At 42.9% G+C, this 22,411-nt stretch overlaps 1 long non-coding RNA gene across 1 annotated transcript; it reads left to right on the plus strand.

Moving 5' to 3' along the window:
- Positions 1 to 496: 496 nt before the first annotated feature.
- Positions 497 to 21,696, plus strand: LOC124255918. Its single transcript, XR_006892789.1, has 5 exons — positions 497 to 535; positions 5,745 to 5,797; positions 18,423 to 18,708; positions 21,168 to 21,203; positions 21,582 to 21,696. It is a non-coding gene; the product is annotated as an uncharacterized LOC124255918 (long non-coding RNA).
- Positions 21,697 to 22,411: the final 715 nt, after the last annotated feature.

Below are 22,411 nucleotides of genomic sequence, written 5' to 3' on the forward strand. Positions count from 1 at the left end.
GAACATTTAGCCGACTGTTAAAATAACAAAAATACTACGTTTTAAAAATCTGATTTAACTTTGAAGGTATTGGGACTTGGACACGGTGCAACAGGAATATGTTTATAAGAGAGAACATGGACATCCATCATCCATCAATCCCTTCCCATGCCATTCATACCTACCATCCATCCTTCCATCCATCCATCCTGTCATCCATCCATCCATCCTGCCATCCATCCTGCCATCCATCTTGCCACCAATCCATCCTACCATCCATCCAGGACAACTAAGGCATACAAGATGACCCAGGTACATTTGATTACCCAAGCAGTCATGTCTTAATACCACCACACCCGTTATACACGTAACAAAACCGGATCAGTGATAATACGAGACGCAAGCAGGTAAGATATTACGAAGATATTTCCCCCGACGCGGACACCTGTTGGGAGCCATACCTGGAGCAGGCAGTGACATATCAGCTGGTCACGTGACACAACGCGGTCCAATGCAGGATGCACCACGAATGAAGCTTAAACAGATCGTCATCGTGGTGAGTACAATCTGTAATTAGTATTCATTAACGCAAGATCGATTTCATGTCAATAGTGACCTGTTGTTACGAAGGATGACAGTCACAATCATAATAAACTTTCCAGTATACTGCAGACTGAAAGTTGATCAGATTTGTCGTACACACATTAATAGATGAAGGGATGGTGTACATCAAGCTAGGGCCCATGTAGGAAGCAAATGTACTGTAAGTCCCCATGGTTCCTAGTATGGTGATCTACCTTCAGTTGTTGGCAATATATAGCCTGTTTTTTACCTTGTATTGCCATTTATAGTTAAACTGTTTCACATTTAATTACTAGTTAAAAATTCGATTCTGTGATAGTGTAGTTATTTTACTGTCCTTCGTTGACAGGTTTTTACAATTTACCATTCATTACTATGTATAAAATTATTTGTTCTCGTCACGATATTGCCGAAGTGACGATAAATATTAACTCACTCACTGACTCACTGGGTTTCTTTGTATTTTCAACCACTGATTTCCTTGGATTTCTTCGTATTATCAACCACTGATTTCCCTGGATTTCTTCGTATTATCAATCACTGATTTCCCCTGGACTTCATCGTGTTATCAACCAGTGATTTCAATGGGTTTAATTGAATTATCAACATCTGATTTCCTTGTGCTTCATCGTGTTATCAACCACTGATTTACCGGGATGTGATTATATTATCAACCACTGTTTTATCTGGGTTTCCTAGTCTTGTCAACCCCTGGTTTACCTGGATTTGATTGTGTCCACTGATTCACCTGGAGATGTTTGCGCTGTCAACCACTTACTGTTGGGGATGGAGAGAGGGAGGTCGAGAGAGGGGAGGGACGGGAGCGCAGTCTACTGGTTCGCTCGTCACGCCATAGATCCGGGTACCCTACATACGTACAATGTGAAGCCCATTTCTTGCGTCAATTTCCGCGAAATCACGGAAATAAGGCAAACAGTGGCGTAAAATTATGTCATTCATTATATCAACCACTGGTTAACTGGTAGTTATTCGTGTTATCAACCACTGGTTAACTGGTGGTTATTCGTGTTATCAACCACCTCTAAACTGGTAGTTATTCGTGTTGTCAGTCACTGATATACCTGAGTCTGCTTTACAGTGTGGCACTGCCCCTCGAGCTGTCGATGTTGCACTCTTTTACCTGGACGGTCCTCTATTCTTCCTGTTTAAGTATGGTACATTAAACACTGACTTCACAACGAGCTGTTCTCATTACAGTATCTCTCAACTAGGGCAAGTGGTTAAAACAATATGTCACTTGCGTTCAGACATATCACCTGACATGGGGGCAGTGCAACGTCAGGCATGTTTGGAGTGGACTGATAAAGAAAACAATGCCAGTTCATTCTTCAGTCTACAGAAATTTATAGATTCGCCCATAGGGGTGAAAGGTTGTCGTGTATCGACTGAAGAAACATAAAGGAAACAGTTCGCAATCATGTAAATAGGGCTAGTGATATGAATAGCTTTCTGTGAACAGTTTTCAGTGTTGATACTGAATAATCCTGCTGGTAAACGATCCCGTTATCTGTGACCCCCACACAGAGTACGCTACCCCCAGGCTGGATTCTCGGGGAACACGCTCTACACGGAAAGACCCAGCCGTCAGTATCGTGTCACTGATAAAGGACACATTGTTGGCTTAGCACTGATTTGTGCTTGACAGCGTGCAATGTGGGGCGGTTTCGGGTTGTGTTGGGTGATGGTGTGTGGCTGTGTTGAAGGTGTTTGTGTTTAGAGGTTGTGGGGTTGCGCTTGGGAGGTGAGGATGTGACTTTGGCAGTTGTTGGGTGGTGCTCGGAAGGTGTGGGATTTGTGTTTGGGTGTTGTAGGATTGTGTTCGTGAGGTGTGGGGTTGTGCTCGAGAGGTATGGGGTTTGTGTGTGTGTGTGGGGAGGGTTTAAGGAATCTTGTAACAAAAGACAACCAAAATAATTGCAACCAAACAAGAAATACAATTATATAGCAGTGAAGAGAGTTTACAGTGTTGGTCATTTGTTGCTACTTTATGCCCCCCAAAAAATAAATCGTTTGCATAATTTAATGTGGAGCGGTTCTCCGCCAAACTCGCCATACACCATAAAGTTAGGAGTGGAGCTTCGAAGACCAACAGCGAATTTAACAAATCTGGGATGTACTCTTTAAGTAATGTTCCGGTTTTCAAAACCCCATACTTCACAACTACAAAGGAGAATTTGTTATATTATAGTATCAAATGCTTTTAGGGTAAAATCAATTGGTAGTTTTAAATTTCGGGCTTTTTTTTCAAAAGAGCAAACATAGCTTTATTTGCATTTCTACAAGCGCTTTGATACCTGTCAAGAACTTACCATTTCTATGTCACCTTAGGTCAAGATAATAAATCGAGGATACTAAACGACCTTGTGTGTAATACCATTTTTATTAAACGAGTTAATGATTTGGTATCAAACAAGCAAAAGCGAGTTTTATGAAAATGGCATTTCATGGAAGCGAGTTTAGTATTCTGTTTATTACTCTCCGACATACGTTGGTAGAAACTGTAATGCGAGTAAAACTGTAAAACTTTCGGGGAGTCAAACAAGGTCTAATACAATTGTGACAGAGATATTAACGTTGTGACGTCATAACTGTAAATCACTATGACGTCATACGTACGGCGTTACGCCATGTAATATTATTAAACAGTGATATCTTCAAAGGGGGAGTTATAAGTATTTTTATCTTAAATTCATGTAAAATACTTTAATTTCATTGGTCAATGACGGTTTAACAGGAGGGCGACAACCGGAAAAAATATTACCCGCTGCCACGGTATCCGCCAAGCTCTCCGCCGAGAAGCTGAAGCACTAACAATCGTATGACGTCATAATATGACGCATGCCGTGCCCGGAGTTCGAAAACTGTTCGATCAGCTGTTTATGTGTTCATTTTGTACAGATTTATTTTACCCACTTTCACTGCTTTATTTAAGCTATTTTATACATTGAGTGGTTTGCACACTCAACTTATACATTATTAACAATTTTTATAGTAGTTTTATGCTTGTCAGAATATGTTCCACTGATGTTAAAAATCCAGTCGAGAGGCAGACGCCATTTTGTTTGCATGACATATAGTCGGTAGCGATCTTTAACATAAAATAAAATTATATTTTGTACATTTATCATTGCGTATGATCCCCCTCGGCTCGGCTGACACTGCCACAAAGCGGCGTACATGAGACCGTTTTACCCTCGAGAGAAGCATGTAGCTTATAGTACCTACTATTTCAATTTTACTGTAAGAAGGGCTACATTTTTGCATCCAGTGACAACAGATGATATATGATTATGGCACATATTTCTAACGAGCGTCAACAATTTGCCATTGATACCAACTTGTAGCATTTTATAACACAGCCCTGCAAGCCATACGGTGAAATTAATAAATACACAATAAAGTTTACGATTAGATAATTTTTACTGATAATTCTAAAACTGTATTCATAATAAACATATTATCGGCAGTGGAAAACCCTTTTCTAAATCCTGCAAGTTTAAGGATATTAGTGATTTCTGCGAAACAAAACTGTCACCAATGGCAAATATACAGAGTCAAAAAAGAAACTTCACATTCTTTCTTCAGGGCACTATAAAAGAACAAGAGATGGTAAGATGGTTACATTGTTATTATTTCATTACTGAGATCTGTGTGATGTACTCGATACACTGACAGTGCCATAATCAGTTCCATTAGGCTACACCGCCATTCAAAAAATACAGAATGTCAAGTCACAATAATAAAAATGCGAAATTTATCAGTTCAGTATCGTGTATGGCTGCCCCGCGCATTCACCACTGCCAAACATCGTCTCCTCATCAACTGCCTGATGCTTGTGAACACGTGGTTGGAGATTCTGCACCATTCCTCTTGCAAGGCAGCGCCAAGTTCCTGCAAAACCTGAGGTTGGTTCCTAAGACCACGAACCCTTCTCCCAAGTGCATCCCAAACGTGCTCTATTGGATTAAGGTCAGGGGACCTCGATGGCCAGTCCATGACGTTGATTCCAGCGTTTTGAAGGAAATTTCGTGTCAACATCGCGGTATGCGGCCGAGCATTATCATGCTGGAAGTGTAGACCTTGGCCATGAGCCGCCATGAAAGGAACGAGTTCAGGGGCGAGCACCTGGTCGCGGTAAGCAGCAGCTGTGAGGTTTCCACGGATGACCAGAAGTCGGGAACGGTTGTTCCCACAGAAAGCACCCCACACCATGCAACTTCCACCCCCGAATCTGTCGACTTCCTGTACACAACATTAGGCGACGTCGTCTCCAGACTCTATGCCTGCCGTCCGCGAATCTGAGGGTAAACCTGGATTCATTGCTAAAGACGACTCGATTCCAGTCTCTCTGGGTCCATCGGAGGTGACGTTAGGCCCACAGCAGACGTTGACGTTGATGAAACGGCGTCGATATTGGCCCACGATATGGACGTCGAGAATGGAGATTGGTAGCCCGCAACCGATTTCGAATGGTCTGTGAGGACAGTCGACCTCTAAACATCTCAGCCCTGGTTCGTGTAGCCGACAGACATCTGTCACGTAGCTGACGTAGGACAATTTGACGGTCTTCTGCTCGTGACGTCAAACGTGGACGACCCGACCTTGGGCGATCAGAAGTGGTGCCAGTTTGTTGTAGACGACCTCGCAAGTCATACACAGTACGACGGCTGCATCCCATTGCTCTTGCGACGTCAATAACTGATCTTCCCGCTTGCAACAACCCAACGGCACGTTCACGTTGCACATTTGACAATCGTGGCATTTCAAGTACCGTTAGAACTGTGGTTTAAAAGAGTTTTTTTAATTCTTGAGGCCAATGTAAACACGTGCATATGACGAAAACTTCGATGCGAAGATCACGTGATCGACTGCACGTGTAAAACCCGATTTGGCACTAACGTCATTTGCACGACGAATGGATGGGTTTGAGTGGGTTTTGCTAACGTTTTTCTAGAGTCGAAAGATAGGGATCCCATTTCGGATACATAGATGTATCATCAGCGACAAATTATTCATTATTTTTCAAATTACATTTTGTGAAGTTTCTTTTTTGACTCAGTATTTATGCATCTTTCTATTTGTTTGTATCACAAACCTGTCACACATGCCAGCGGTGAGCATCTTTGTATTTATTTGAATGCTGACTTTGTTTCCATTTGCAGGTCCAGATCAACCAGAGCCATGATAATCATCAATCTTATCCTGTTGATACTCAGTGAGTATTTGAGGAAATCATTCATATGGCGGTCACAATCCGTTTACGCCGCTTTCAGCAATATTCCAGCAATATCACGCCGGGGAATCACACATTGGAATCACAATGGGGAATCGAACCCGGGTTCTTGGTGTGACGAAAGAAAGCTTTGAACACTAGGTTACCCCTGGTATTGCCACACTGTTCTGGTATTGCCGCACTGTTCTGGTACTGCCGCACTGTTCTGAAATTGCAGCACTGTTCTTGTATTACCGCACTGTTCTGACATTGCTGCACTCTTCTGGTGCTGCCGCACTGTTCTGATATTGCTGCACTGTTCTGGTATTGCCGCACTGTTCTTGTATTGCCGCACTGTTCTGGTATTGCCGCACTGTTCTGGTACTGCCGCGCTGTTCTGGTATTGCTGCACTCTTCTGATATTGCCACACTGTTCTGATATTTCCGCACTATTCTGGTATTGCTGCACTGTTCTCATATTGCCGCACTGTTCTGATGTCCCTGTACTGTTCTGGTATTGCTGCACTGTTCTGGTATTGTCGCACTGTTCTGATATTTCCGCACTGTTCTGGTATTGCTGGACTATTCTGGTATTGCTGCACTGTTCTGGTATTGCCAAACGGTTCGGATATCCCTGTACTGTTCTGGTATTGCTGCACTGTTCTGATATTGCTGCACTGTTCTGATACTGCTGCACTCTTCTGGTATTGCTCTGCTGTTCTGATATTGCCGCACTGATCTGGTATTGCTGCATCGGTCTAGTATTACTGCACTGGTCTGATATTGCCGCATGGGTCTGGTATTACTGCACTGTCCTGGTATTGCTGCACTGTTCTGGTATTGCTGTACCGTTCTGGTATTGCTGTACTGTTCTGATATTGCCGCACTGTTCTGATATTGCCGCGCTGTTCTGATATTGCTGCACTGTTCTGATATTGCGGCACTTTTCTGGTATTCCCGCACTGTTCTGGTACTGCCGCAATGTTCTGATATTGCCGGGGCGGTGGGGTAGCCTAGTGGTTAAAGCGTTGACTCGTCACGCCGAAGACCCGGGTTCGAATCCCCTCATGGGAACATTGTGTGAAGCCCATTTCTGGTGTCCCCGCCGTGATGTTGCTGGAATATTGCTAAAAGTGGCATCAAACTAAACTCAGTTAGTCTGATATTGCCGCACTGTTCTGGTATTGCCGCACAGTTCTTGTCTGGTATTGCTGCACTGTTCTGGTATTGCCGCACTGTTCTGGTACTGCCGCACTGTTCTGGTATTGCCGCACTGTTCTGATATTGCTGCACTCTTCTGATATTGCTGGATTATTCTGGTATTGCCACACTGTTCTGGTATTGCTCCACTTTTCCGATATTGCCGCACTGTTCTGATATTGCTGTACTGTTTTGGTATTGCTGTACTGTTCCGATATTGCCACACTGTTCTGATATTGCTCCACTGTTCCGATATTGCCGCACTGTTCTGGTACTGCTGTAATGTTCTGATACTGCTGCACTGTTCTGATATTGCTGCATTGGTCTGGTATTACTGGACTGGTCTGATATTGCCGCATGGGTCTGGTATAACTGCAATGTCCTGGTATTGCTGTACTGCTCTGGTATTGCTGTACCGTTCTGGTATTGCTGTACTGTTCTGATATTGCCGCATAGGTCTGGTATTACAGCACTGTCCTGGTATTGCTGTACTGTTCTGGTATTACAGTACCGTTCTGGTATTGCTGTACTGTTCTGATATTGCCGCACTGTTCTGATATTGCCGCACTGTTCTGATAATGCATCACTGTTCTGATATTGCTGCACTGTTCTCATATTGCTTCACTGTTCTGATATTGCTGCACTGTTCTGATACTGCCGCACTGTTCTGGTATTGCTGCACAGTTCTGATATTGTCGCACTGTTCTGATATTGCGGCACTGTTCTGATATTGCAGCACTGTTCTGATATTGCCCACCGTTCTGATATTGCCGCACTGTTCTGGAATTGCCGCGATGTTCTGATGTTGCTGGACTGCACCGATATTACCGCACTGTTCTAGTACTGCTGCACTGTTCTGATATTGATGCACTCTTCTGGTATTGCTGGACCGTTCTGGTATTGCTTCACTGTTCTGACATTGCCTCACTGCTGTGATATTGCCCCACTGTTCTGGTTCTGCGGCACTGTTCTGGTATTGCTTGACTGCTCTGGTATTGCCGCTCTGTTCTGGTATTGCGGCTCTGTTCTGGTATTGCTGCGCTGTTCTGATACTGCCGCACTGTTCTGGTATTGCTGTACTGTTCTGATACTGCTGCGTTGTTCTGATATTGACGCACTGCTCTGATATTGCCGCATGAGTCTGGTTTTGCAGCAGTGTTCTGGTATTGCTGTACTGTTCTGATATTGCTGCATTGGTCTGGTATTATTGCTGAACTGTTCTGGTATTGCGGCTCTGTTCTGGTATTGCGACTCTGTTCTGGTATTTTACTGCGCTGTTCTGATACTGCCGCACTGTTCTGGTATTGCTGTACTGTTCTGAAACTGCTGCACTGTTCTGATATTGCCGCACTGCTCTGATATTGCCGCATGAGTCTGGTATTGCAGCAGTGTTCTGGTATTGCTGTACTGTTCTGATACTGCTGCACTCTTCTGATATTGCTGCACTGTTCTGATATTGCCGCACTCCTCTGATATTGCCGCATGAGTTTGGTATTGCTGCACTGTTCCGATGTTGCCGCACTGTTCTGATATTGCTCGACTGCTCTGATACTGCACTGTACTGATATTGCAGCACTATACTAGTATTACTGCACTGTTCTGATATTGCTGCACTGTTCCGATGTTGCTGCACTGTTCTGATATTGCTCGACTGCTCCGATATTGCCACACTGTTCTGGTATTGCTGGACTGCTCTGATACTGCACTGTACTGATATTGCAGCACTATACTAGTATTACTGCACTGTTCTGATATTGCTGCACTGTTCCGAAGTTGCTACACTGTTCTGATATTGCTCGACTGCTCCGATATTGTCGCACTGTTCTGGTATTGCTGGACTGCTCTGATACTGCACTGTACTGATATCGCAGCACTATACTAGTATTACTGCACTGTTCTGATATTACCGCACTGTCCTCATATTGCTGCACTGTTCCGATGTTGCAGCACTGTTCTGATATTGCTGGAATGCTCCGCTATTGCCGCACTGTTGTGGTATTGCCTGACTGCTCTGATAATACTGCACTGTACTGATATTGCAGCACTATACTAGTATTACTGCACTGTTCTGATATTGCTGCACTGTTCTGATATTGCTCGACTGCTCCGATATTGCCGCACTGTTCTGATATTGCTGCACTGTTCTGATATTACTGCACTGTTCAGATATTGCTGCACTGTTCTGATATTGCTGCACTGTTCTGACATTGCTGCATTGTTCTGATATTTCTGCACTGTTCAGGTAATTTTTGCACTGTTCTGATATTGCTTCACTGTTCTGATATTGCTGCACTGTTCTGATATTGCTTCACTGTTCTGATATTGCTGCACAGTTCTGATATTGTCGCACTGTTCTGATATTGCGGCACTGTTCTGATATTGCTGCACTGTTCTGATATTGCCCACCGTTCTGATATTGCCGCACTGTTCTGGAATTGCAGCGATGTTCTGATGTTGCTGGACTGCACCGATATTACCGCCCTGTTCTGGTACTGCTGCACTGTTCTGATATTGATGCACTCTTCTGGTATTGCTGGACCGTTCTGGTATTGCTGCACTGTACTGGTATTGCTGCACTGTTCTGACATTGCCTCACTGTTGTGATATTGCCGCACTGTTCTGGTTCTGCAGCACTGCTCTGGTATTGCCGCACTGCTCTGATATTACCGCACTGTTCTGGTATTGCTGCACTGTTCTGGTATTGTTGGACTGTTCTGGTATTGCGGCTCTGTTCTGGTATTGCGGCACTGTTCTGGTATTGCTGCGCTGTTCTGATACTGCCGCACTGTTCTGGTATTGCTGTACTGTTCTGATACTGCTGCATTCTTCTGATATTGCTGCACTGTTCTGATATTGACGCACTGCTCTGATATTGACGCATGAGTCTGGTATTGGAGCAGTGTTCTGGTATTGCTGTACTGTTCTGATATTGCTGCATTGGTCTGGTATTATTGCTGGACTGTTCTGGTATTGCGGCTCTGTTCTGGTATTGCGGCTCTGTTCTGGTATTGCTACGCTGTTCTGATACTGCCGCACTGTTCTGGTATTGCTGTACTGTTCTGAAACTGCTGCACTGTTCTGATATTGCTCGACTGCTCCGATATTGCCGCACTGTTCTAATATTTCTCCACTGTTCTGGTATTTCTGCACTGTTCTGATATTGCTTCACTGTTCTGATATTGCTGCACTGTTCTGATATTGCTTCACTGTTCTGATATTGCTGCACTGTTCTGGTATTAACGCACTGTTCTGGTATTGCCGCACTGTTCTGCTATTTCCACACTGTTCTGGTATTGCCGTACTGTTCTGGTATTGCCACACTGTTCTGGTATTGCTGCACTGTTCTGGTATTGCTGTACTGTTCTGGTATTGCCGCACTGTTCTGGTATTGCTGCACTGTTCTGGTATTTCCGCACTGTTCTGATATTGCCACACTGTTCTGGTATTGCTGTACTGTTCTGATATTGCAGCGCTGCTCTGATATTGCCGCATGAGTCTGGTATTGCAGTAGTGTCCTGTTAATGCTCTACTGTTCTGATACTGCTGCACTCTTCTGATATTGGTGCACTGTTCTGATATTGCCGCACTGCTCTGATATTGCCACATGAGTTTGGTATTGCTGCACTGTTCCAATGTTGCTGCACTGTTCTGATATCGCTCGACTGCTCCGATATTGCCGCACTGTTCTGGTATTGCTGGACTGCTCTGATTCTGCACTGTACTGATATTGCAGCACTATACTAGTATTACTGCACTGTTCTGATATTGCTGCACTGTTCCGATGTTGCTACACTGTTCTGATATTACCGCACTGTCCTCATATTGCTGCACTGTTCCGATGTTGCAGCACTGTTCTGATATTGCTGGAATGCACCGATATTGCCGCACTGTTCTGGTATTGCCTGACTGCTCTGATAATACTGCACTGTACTGATATTGCAGCATTATACTAGTATTACTGCACTGTTCTGATATTGCTGCACTGTTCTGATATTGTTCGACTGCTCCGAGATGGCCGCACTGTTCTGATATTGCTGCACTGTTCAGATATTACTGCACTGTTCTGATATTACTGCTCTGTTCTGATATTGCTGCACTGTTCTGACATTGCTTCACTGTTCTGATATTGCTGCACTGTTCTGATATTGCTTCACTGTTCTGATATTGCTGCACTGTTCTGATACTGCCGCACTGTTCTGGTATTGCTGCACAGTTCTGATATTGTCGCACTGTTCTGATATTGTGGCACTGTTCTGATATTGCAGCACTGTTCTGATATTGCCCACCGTTCTGATATTGCCGCACTGTTCTGGAATTGCCGCGATGTTCTGATGTTGCCTGACTGCACCGATATTACCGCACTGTTCTGGTACTGCTGCAGTGTTCTAATATTGATGCACTCTTCTGGTATTGCTGGACCGTTCTGGTATTGCTGCACTGTTCTGGTATTACGGCACTGTTCTGGTATTGCTGTACTGTTCTGAAACTGCTTCACTGTTCTGCTATTGCCGCACTGCTCTGATATGCCGCATGAGTCTGGTATTGCAGTAGTGTTCTGGTATTGCTGTACTGTTCTGATACTGCTGCACTCTTCTGATATTGCTGCACTGTTCTGATATTGCCGCACTGCTCTGATATTGCCGCATGAGTTTCGTATTGCTGCACTGTTCCGATGTTGCTACACTGTTCTGATATTGCTCGACTGCTCTGATATTGCCGCACTGTTCTGGTATTGCTGGACTGCTCTGATTCTGCACTGTACTGATATTGCAGCACTATACTAGTATTACTGCACTGTTCTGATATTGCTGCACTGTTCCGATGTTGCTACACTGTTCTGATATTGCTCGACTCCTCCTAAATTGCCGCACTGTTCTGGTATTGCTGGACTGCTCTGATACTGCACTGTACTGATATTGCAGCACTATACTAGTATTACTGCACTGATCTGATATTACCGCACTGTCCTCATATTGCTGCACTGTTTCGATGTTGCAGCACTGTTCTGATATTCCTGGAATGCTCCGATATTGCCTCACTGTTCTGGTATTGCCTGACTGCTCTGATAATACTGCACTGTACTGATATTGCAGCACTATACTAGTATTACTGCACTGTTCTGATATTGCTGCACTGTTCTGATATTGCTCGACTGCTCCGAGATTGCCGCACTGTTCTGATATTACCGCACTGTTCTGATATTGCTGCACTGTTCTGATATTGCTGCACTGTTCTGACATTGCTGCATTGTTCTGATATTTCTGCACTGTTCTGGTATTTCTGCACTGTTCTGATATTGCTTCACTGTTCTGATATTGCTGCACTGTTCTCATATTGCTTCACTCTTCTGGTATTGCTGGACCGTTCTGGTATTGCTGCACTGTACTGGTATTGCTGCACTGTTCTGTTATTGCTGCACTGTTCTGACATTGCCTCACTGTTGTGATATTGCCGCACTGTTCTGGTTCTGCTGCACTGTTCTGGTATTGCCGCACTGCTCTGATATTGCCGCACTGTTCTGGTATTGCTGCACTGTTCTGGTATTGATGCACTCTTCTGGTATTGCGGCTCTGTACTGGTATTGCTGCACTGTTCTGGTATTGCTGCACTGTTCTGACATTGCCTCACTGTTGTGATATTGCCGCACTGTTCTGGTTCTGCCGCACTGTTCTGGTATTGCCGCACTGTTCTGGTATTGCTGCGCTGTTCTGATACTGCCGCAATGTTCTGGTATTGCTGTACCGTTCTGATGCCGCTGCATTCTTCTGATATTGCTGCACTGTTCCGATGTTGCTACACTGTTCTGATATTGCTCGACTGCTCCGAAATTGCCGCACTGTTCTGGTATTGCTGGACTGCTCTGATACTTTACTGTACTGATATTGCAGCACTATACTAGTATTACTGCACTGATCTGATATTACCGCACTGTCCTCATATTGCTGCACTGTTTCGACGTGCAGCACTGTTCTGATATTCCTGGAATGCTCCGATATTGCCTCACTGTTCTGGTATTGCCTGACTGCTCTGATAATACTGCACTGTACTGATATTGCAGCACTATACTAGTATTACTGCACTGTTCTGATATTGCTGCTCTGTTCTGATATTGCCGCACTGCTCTGATATGCCGCATGAGTCTGGTATTGCAGTAGTGTTCTGGTATTGCTGTACTGTTCTGATACTGCTGCACTGTTCTGATATTGCGGCACTGTTCTGATATTGCTGCACTGTTCTGACATTGCTGCATTGTTCTAATATTTCTGCACTGTTCTGGTATTTCTGCACTGTTCTGATATTGCTTCACTGGTCTGATATTGCCGCACTGTTCTGATATTCCTTCACTTTTCTGATATTGCTGCACTGTTCTGGTATTGCCGCACTGTTCTGGTATTGCCGCACTGTTCTGCTATTTCCACACTGTTCTGGTATTGCCGTACTGTTCTGGTATTGCCACACTGTTCTGGTATTGCTGTACTGTTCTGGTATTGCTGTACTGTTCTGGTATTGCCGCACTGTTCTGGTATTGCTGCACTGTTCTGGTATTTCCGCACTGTTCTGATATTGCCACACTGTTCTGGTATTGCTGCACTGTTCTGGTATTGCTGTAATGTTCTGATATTGCTGCGCTGCTCTGATATTGCCGCATGAGTCTGGTATTCCAGTAGTGTCCTGTTATTGCTGTACTGTTCTGGTATTTCCGCACTGTTCTGATATTGCCACACTGTTCTGGTATTGCTGGACTGTTCTGATATTAACGCACTGTTCTGGTATTGCTGCACTGTTCTGGTATTGCTGTAATGTTCTGATGTTGCTGCGCTGCTCTGATATTGCCGCATGAGTCTGGTATTGCAGTAGTGTCCTGTTATTGCTGCACTGTTCTGGTATTTCCGCACTGTTCTGATATTGCCACACTGTTCTGGTATTGCTGGACTGTTCCGATATTAACGCACTGTTCTGGTATTGCTGCACTCTTCTGATATTGCTGCACTGTTCTGATATTGCCGCACTGCTCTGATATTGCCACATGAGTTTGGTATTGCTGCACTGTTCCAATGTTGCTGCACTGTTCTGATATCGCTCGACTGCTCCGATATTGCCGCACTGTTCTGGTATTGCTGGACTGCTCTGATTCTGCACTGTACTGATATTGCAGCACTATACTAGTATTACTGCACTGTTCTGATATTGCTGCACTGTTCCGATGTTGCTACACTGTTCTGATATTGCTCGACTGCTCCGATATTGTCGCACTGTTCTGGTATTGCTGGACTGCTCTGATACTGCACTGTACTGATATTGCAGCACTATACAAGTATTACTGCACTGTTCTGATATTACCGCACTGTCCTCATATTGCTGCACTGTTCCGATGTTGCAGCACTGTTCTGATATTGCTGGAATGCACCGATATTGCCGCACTGTTTTGGTATTGCCTGACTGCTCTGATAATACTGCACTGTACTGATATTGCAGCATTATACTAGTATTACTGCACTGTTCTGATATTGCTGCACTGTTCTGATATTGTTCGACTGCTCCGAGATTGCCGCACTGTTCTGATATTGCTGCACTGTTCTGATATTACTGCACTGTTCTGATATTGCTGCTCTGTTCTGATATTGCTGCACTGTTCTGACATTGCTTCACTGTTCTGATATTGCTGCACTGTTCTCATATTGCTTCACTGTTCTGATATTGCTGCACTGTTCTGATACTGCCGCACTGTTCTGGTATTGCTGCACAGTTCTGATATTGTCGCACTGTTCTGGAATTGCCGCGCTCTTCTGGTATTGCCTGACTGCACCGATATCACCGCACTGTTCTGGTACTGCTGCACTGTTCTAATATTGATGCACTCTTCTGGTATTGCTGGACCGTTCTGGTATTGCTGCACTGTACTGGTATTGCTGCACTGTTCTGGTATTGCTGCACTGTTCTGACATTGCCTCACTGTTGTGATATTGCCGCACTGTTCTGGTATTGCGTCACTGCTCTGATATTGCCGCACTGTTCTGATATTGCAGCTCTGTTCTGGTATTGCCTCACTGTTCTCGTATTTCTGCACTGTTCTTATATTACCGGACTGCTGCGATATTGCCGCACTGTTCTGGTATTGCTGGACTGCTCTGATATTGATGCACTGTTCTGATATTGCCGCAGTGTTCTGATATTGATGCGCTGTCCTGATATTGCCGCACTGTTCTGATTTTGCTTTACTACTCTGATATTGCTGCCCTGTTCGAATATTGCCGCACTGTTCTGATATTGCCGCACTGTTCTGATATTGCCGCACTGTTCTGGTATTGCTGGACTGCTCTGATATTGATGCACTGCTCTGATATTGCAGCACTGGCCTGGTATTGCAGCACTGTTCTCATTTTGATGCACTGTTCTCATATTGATGCACTGTTCTCATATTGCTGCACTGTTCTCATATTGCTGCACTGTTCTGATATTGCTGGACTGTTCTGATATTGCTGCACTGGTCTGGTATAACTGCACTAGTCTGGTATTGCTGTACTGTTCTGATACTGCTGCACTATGCTGGTATTGCTGCTCTGTTCTGATATTACTGCACTGTTCTGATATTGCTGCACTGTTCTTATATTGCTGCACTGTTCTGATATTACTGCACTGTACTGGTATTGCTGCACTGGTCTGATATTGCCGCACTGTTCTGGTACTGCTGCACTGTACTGGTAGTGGTGCACTGTTCTGATATCGCTGCACTGTTCTGATATTGCAGCTCTGTTCTGGTATTGCCTCACTGTTCTCGTATTTCTGCACTGTTCTTATATTACCGGACTGCTGCGATATTGCCGCACTGTTCTGGTATTGCTGGACTGCTCTGATATTGATGCACTGTTCTGATATTGCCGCAGTGTTCTGATATTGATGCGCTGTCCTGATATTGCCGCACTGTTCTGATTTTGCTTTACTACTCTGATATTGCTGCCCTGTTCGAATATTGCCGCACTGTTCTGATATTGCCGCACTGTTCTGATATTGCCGCACTGTTCTGGTATTGCTGGACTGCTCTGATATTGATGCACTGCTCTGATATTGCAGCACTGGCCTGGTATTGCAGCACTGTTCTCATATTGATGCACTGTTCTCATATTGATGCACTGTTCTCATATTGCTGCACTGTTCTCATATTGATGCACTGTTCTGATATTGCTGGACTGTTCTGATATTGCTGCACTGGTCTGGTATAACTGCACTAGTCTGGTATTGCTGTACTGTTCTGATACTGCTGCACTATGCTGGTATTGCTGCTCTGTTCTGATATTACTGCACTGTTCTGATATTGCTGCACTGGTCTGATATTGCCGCACTGTTCTGGTACTGCTGCACTGTACTGGTAGTGGTGCACTGTTCTGATATCGCTGCACTGTTCTGATATTGCAGCTCTGTTCTGGTATTGCCTCACTGTTCTCGTATTTCTGCACTGTTCTTATATTACCGGACTGCTGCGATATTGCCGCACTGTTCTGGTATTGCTGGACTGCTCTGATATTGATGCACTGTTCTGATATTGCCGCAGTGTTCTGATATTGATGCGCTGTCCTGATATTGCCGCACTGTTCTGATTTTGCTTTACTACTCTGATATTGCTGCCCTGTTCGAATATTGCCGCACTGTTCTGATATTGCCGCACTGTTCTGATATTGCCGCACTGTTCTGGTATTGATGCACTGCTCTGATATTGATGCACTGCTCTGATATTGCAGCACTGGCCTGGTATTGCAGCACTGTTCTCATATTGATGCACTGTTCTCATATTGCTGCACTGTTCTCATATTGCTGCACTGTTCTGATATTGCTGGACTGTTCTGATATTGCTGCACTGGTCTGGTATAACTGCACTAGTCTGGTATTGCTGTACTGTTCTCATTTTGCAGCACTGTTCTCATATTGATGCACTGTTCTCATATTGATGCACTGTTCTCATATTACTGCACTGTTCTGATATTGCTGTTCTGTTCTGATATTGCTGCACTGTTCTGATATTGCTGCACTGTTCTGATATTGCCGCACTTGTCTGATATTTCTGCACTCTTTTGATATTGCTGGACCGTTCTGATAAATGCTGCGTTGTTCTGATATTGCTGAACTGTTCTGATAAATGATACACTGTTCTGATATTGCTGCACTGTTCTCAAATTCATCATAAGGGATAAATATTTCAATATCAAACCACTAAAGGACCTTTTTGATAATGTTAATTATCATTTAATCATTGATCTTTTAAAAGAGATATATTTGTTAAAAGAATTTTGATAAATGTTTTGTAAATAGATAAAGTTTTATAATTGGTAGTTTAGATTATCAACTTCGATTGTTATTGGCTGTATCTTCAAAGGGGGTTGCAGTAGCGTAAAATTATTGTCCTCCTGAGAGGGTACGTAAGTCCCAAAACTTTCAAAGGAAATTTCAACTTACTAGGATTTCCAAATGTAGTATTCTTGTTGTTTTAATATTGGCTAACATTTCTTACAATCAACAACAGCTGAAGGGGTGGTGTAAATCCAGCTAGGGTCCATGCAGGTAGCAAAGGTACTGTAAGTCCCCATGGTCCCTAGTATGGTGATCTTTAGTTGTTGGCGATCTATAGCCTGTTTTTATATTGTATTGTCCAAATATTGCTATCAGTTTTAACTTTCCACACTAGTTTTAGTTGTAATTGTGATATTCTAGTTGTTTTACTGTCCTTCGTCGACAGGTTTTTATAATATACATATCTTCCATTTCAATGTCACATATGTTCTCGTCACGATATGGCTGAGATATTGCCGATGTGACGTTAAATAATAACTTACTCACTCACTCACTCAAATTTCTACAATGGTCTGATATTGCTGGACTGTTCTGATATCGATGCACTCTTCTCATATTGCTGCAGTTGTCTGATATTGCTGGACTGTTCTGATATTGTTGCACTTGTCTGATATTGCTGCTCTGTTCTGATAAAGGCTGAACTGTTCTGATATTGCTGCACTTGTCTGATATTGCTGCACCCATCTGATATTGCCGCACTTGTCTGATATTGCTGTACTGTTCTGATATTGCTGCACTCGTCTAATGTTGCTGCACTGTTCTGATATTCCTGGACTGTGCTGATAATGCTGCACTGTTCTGATATTGCTGGACTGTTTTGATAATGCTGGACTGTTTTGATATTGCTGGACTGATTTGATAATGCTGGACTCGTCAGATGTTGCTGGACTGTCCTGATATCCCTGCAGTTGTCTGATATTACTCGACTGTTCTGATTGTTCTGGACTGTTCTGATATTGCTTCACGTAAGTGTTCTGTTGTTTTGATTAGCTTGTACCGTCACACTGGAAGGTATACATAACATAATATCATTGTGTCCAATGAAAATTACATTTATTCTCTACTTGCCTTTTTATTATTTTAGTATTTGATACACACGGCCAGATGTTTTGCAACTGGGGAAAGTATGGAGAAGACTGCAGCAAAAACTGCCCTCAGACCTGTATGCCAGACACCAACAGGAATCTCATACACTGCCAGAAGGAGACAGGGAGGTGTTCTGAGGGCTGTGTTCCTGGCTGGTTTGACGATCTCTGTGACAAGGCTTGCAGCAAGAACTGCTTGAAAAAAAATCTGTAATCGTCAAAATGGCATCTGCACGCATCGATGTAGAGGGAACTACACAGGAGACTTTTGCAACACTCCTCCAGGTTTGAAACCAATCTGATTTGCAATTCAATTCTGGATGTACCTACACCCAAGCATTTGATTCTTTATCGAGCTCAAATTTCGATACATCGATACAGAATCAAATGCTTGGTGTAGATACATCCAAACATAATCAAGTCTTAGAAGAAGTAAAACACATTGCAATTGAGATATATTATGTACTTTCGTATATGTTTTGGTACAAAATAAATCAGCATCAATACAAATATGTACAACCTTACTGATTTGTCACATCTTAACATACCATTTCATGTTAGAACTCGTCTTAAGCAGTCTATGTTTGTCGTGATGAGCTACAAAAGGATCGCCTGGTCAGGCACGCTGTGTTGGATGTCACCATGGTGTGAATATCGATGCTCATGCTATCAAACTCTGGTTTGTCTGGTCCAGACACGATTGTTTATATACCGCCGTATTACAGTTGGGCAACAACACAGCGAGACATTATAAATGACGTCAGATCTTCAGGGATATCATCTCACCAAAAATGTAGTTTTGGATTAGTCTCATATTGAATTTGTATCCACATTTATGTGTACACCCGTTGTATTCGCATTGTATGTTTACACCTGTTGTATCCACATTGTATGTTTACACCGGTTGTATCCGCATTGTATGTTTACACACGTTGTATCCACAGTGTATGTTTACAACCGCTGTATCCACATTGTATGTTTACACCCGTTGTATCTACGTTATATGTTTACATCCGTTGTATGTTTTCACCCGTTATATCCACTTTGCAAGTGTACACCCGTTGTATCCACATTGTATGTTTACATCCGATGTATCTATGTTGTATGGTTACAGCCGTTGTATCCACAGTGTATGTTTACACACGCTGTATCCACATTGTATGTTTACACCCGTTGTATCCATATTGTATGTTTACACCCGCTGTATCTACGTTGTATGGTTACACCCGTTATATACACATTGCATGTTTACACACGTTGTACTATATGGCTGAAATATTGCCGAGGTGACGTTAAACTCTAACTCACTCACTGCACACGTTGTATCCACATTGTATGTTTACACCCACTGTATCCACATTGTATGTTTACAACCGTTGTATCCACATTGCATTTTTACACCCGTTGTATCCACATTGTATGTTTACACCCATTGTCTCCACATTGTATGTGTACAACCGTTGTATCTACGTTATAAGTGTAGACCCGTTGTATCTACGTTATATGTTTACACCCGTTGTATCCACATTGTATATTTACAACCGTTGAATCCATATTGTATGTTTCCACCCGTTATATCCACATTGTATGTTTACACCCGTTGTATATACATGGTAGGTTTACATCCGTTGTATCCACATTGTATGTTTACATCCGTTGTATCCACATTGTTTGTTTACATCCGTTGTATCAACATTCTATCTTTACATCCGTTGTATCCACATTGTATGTTTACATCCGTTGTATCCACATTGTATGTTTACGTCCGTTGTATCCACATTGTATGTTTACACCAGCAGTATACACATTGTATGTTTACATCCGTTGTATCCACATTGTATGTTTACATCCGTTGTATCCGCATTGTTTGTTTACATCCGTTGTATCAACAATGTATGTTTACGACCGTTGTGTACACATTGTATGTTTACACCCGTTGTATCCACATTGTATGTTTACACCCGTTGTATACACATTGTAGGTTCCCACCCGGTGTATCCACATTGTATGTTTACACCCGTTCTATCCACATTGTATGTTTACACCCGTTGTATCCACATTGTATGTTTACATCCGGTGTATCTACAGTGTATGTTTACACCCATTGTATCCACATTGTATGTTTACATCCAGTGTATCCACATTGTATGTTTACATCCGGTGTATCTACATTGTATGTTTACATCCGGTGTATCTACATTGTATGTTTACACACGTTGTACCCACATTGTATGTTTACATCCGGTGTATCCACATTGTATGTTTACATCCGGTGTATCTACATTGTGTGTTTACATCCGGTGTATCCACATTGTATGTTAACACCCGTTGTATCCACATTGTATGTTTCCATCCGTTGTATCCACATTGTATGTTTACACCCGTTGTATCCACATTGTATGTTTACACCCGTTGTATCCATGTTTCCATGTTTACACCCGTTGTATCTTCGGGATGGAAGCTGTTGAGACGAGGTATCACTTCAATCAACCAAGTGTAAGATGGCGATGCTGTTGTCAACTACAGATAAAATGTTTGATTGGAATAAGTTTATTTCTCTCCATATGATGTTATATCAAATATTATTATATTCATGCGAGGGTATCTGTTTGGAATGCCTGTTGTTTTCAAATGATCAAGAAATCATGGATATTACACTACTAAGTGCATAGTTGTCTTTGATATCGTTGGATGTGGAATATATGTTTAGATGGATGACGCTGACTTCATCTGTGTTTGAACAGGCACATCAGCGCCACCTCCCAGGGAAGTCACCACTCGTGAGTAGAAAACATTTAGATGTATGGGTGGTAACATAATGTTTATAGATGATGGGTAAAGTTCGGGGTTTGACTTGGTCTCCAGCAAACCATGCTTGTCATAAAGGCGACTGATGGGATCGGTTGGTTATATTTTGGTTGAGACATGTCATCGTATCACAAATGCGTAGAATGATGCTCATGATTTTGCTCACTAGAATGTCTGATACAGGCAGGATTCTTTTACAGAATGCCGATATATAGCTGGAGTGTTGCTGAATGTGACCTAAAACAACAAACAAAATAAATAAAAATAGATAAACATATATTTGTTTGTTATTGCTAAATGTAACCTTTTTTCGTCTCACAAAAAGTATATATTTATGCATTTTGCACCAGATACGTCCACGACACATGTACCTCCATCAACCCCCACAGAAACCTCGAACCTGGCTGTCATCCTTGTCCCTGTGTTCCTCGTCGTGACTGTAACCTTGGCTGTGTTCGTGTTCATACTGTAAGTATATACTGACACAAGAACTTACACAGTGCAGATATACGAACAAATTAAGAATACCCTGAACAGAAACCATATCGTGGTTCGATGCATCATCTGACATCACCTGGCACCATCTGATGTTCGTATAGAAAGCTGGTGTCACATTACAATGTGACACTACACTAGATACATTAACTCTTTGTTCAGTTATAGTCGGGTATCACGTTACAATGTGTATCACGTTACAATGTGACACTTTCCTAGATACATTAAGTCTTTGTTCAGTTATAGTCAGGTATCACGTTAAAATGTGACACTATCCTAGATACATTAAGTCTTTGTCCAGTTATAGTCGGGTATCACGTTACAATGTGACACTATCCTAGATACATTAAGTCTTTGTTCAGTTAAAGTCAGGTATCACGTTACAATGTGACACTAGCCTAGATACAGTCTTTGTTCAGTTATAGTCAGGTATCACGATGCAATGTGACACTACCCTAGATACATTAAGTCTTTGTTCAGTTATAGTCAGGTATCACGTTACAATGTGACACTATCCTACATACAGTCTTTGTTCAGTTATAGTCAGGTATCACGTTACAATGTGACACTACCCTAGATACATTAAGTCTTTGTTTAGTTATAGTCAGATGTCACGTTACAATGTGACACTACCCTTGATACATTAAGTCTTTGTTCAGTTATAGTCAGGTGTCACGTTACAATG

Source organism: Haliotis rubra, unplaced genomic scaffold (genome assembly GCF_003918875.1).
Source record: "Haliotis rubra isolate DU_JTF1 unplaced genomic scaffold, ASM391887v1 Scf612, whole genome shotgun sequence".
Taxonomy (NCBI): domain Eukaryota; kingdom Metazoa; phylum Mollusca; class Gastropoda; order Lepetellida; family Haliotidae; genus Haliotis; species Haliotis rubra.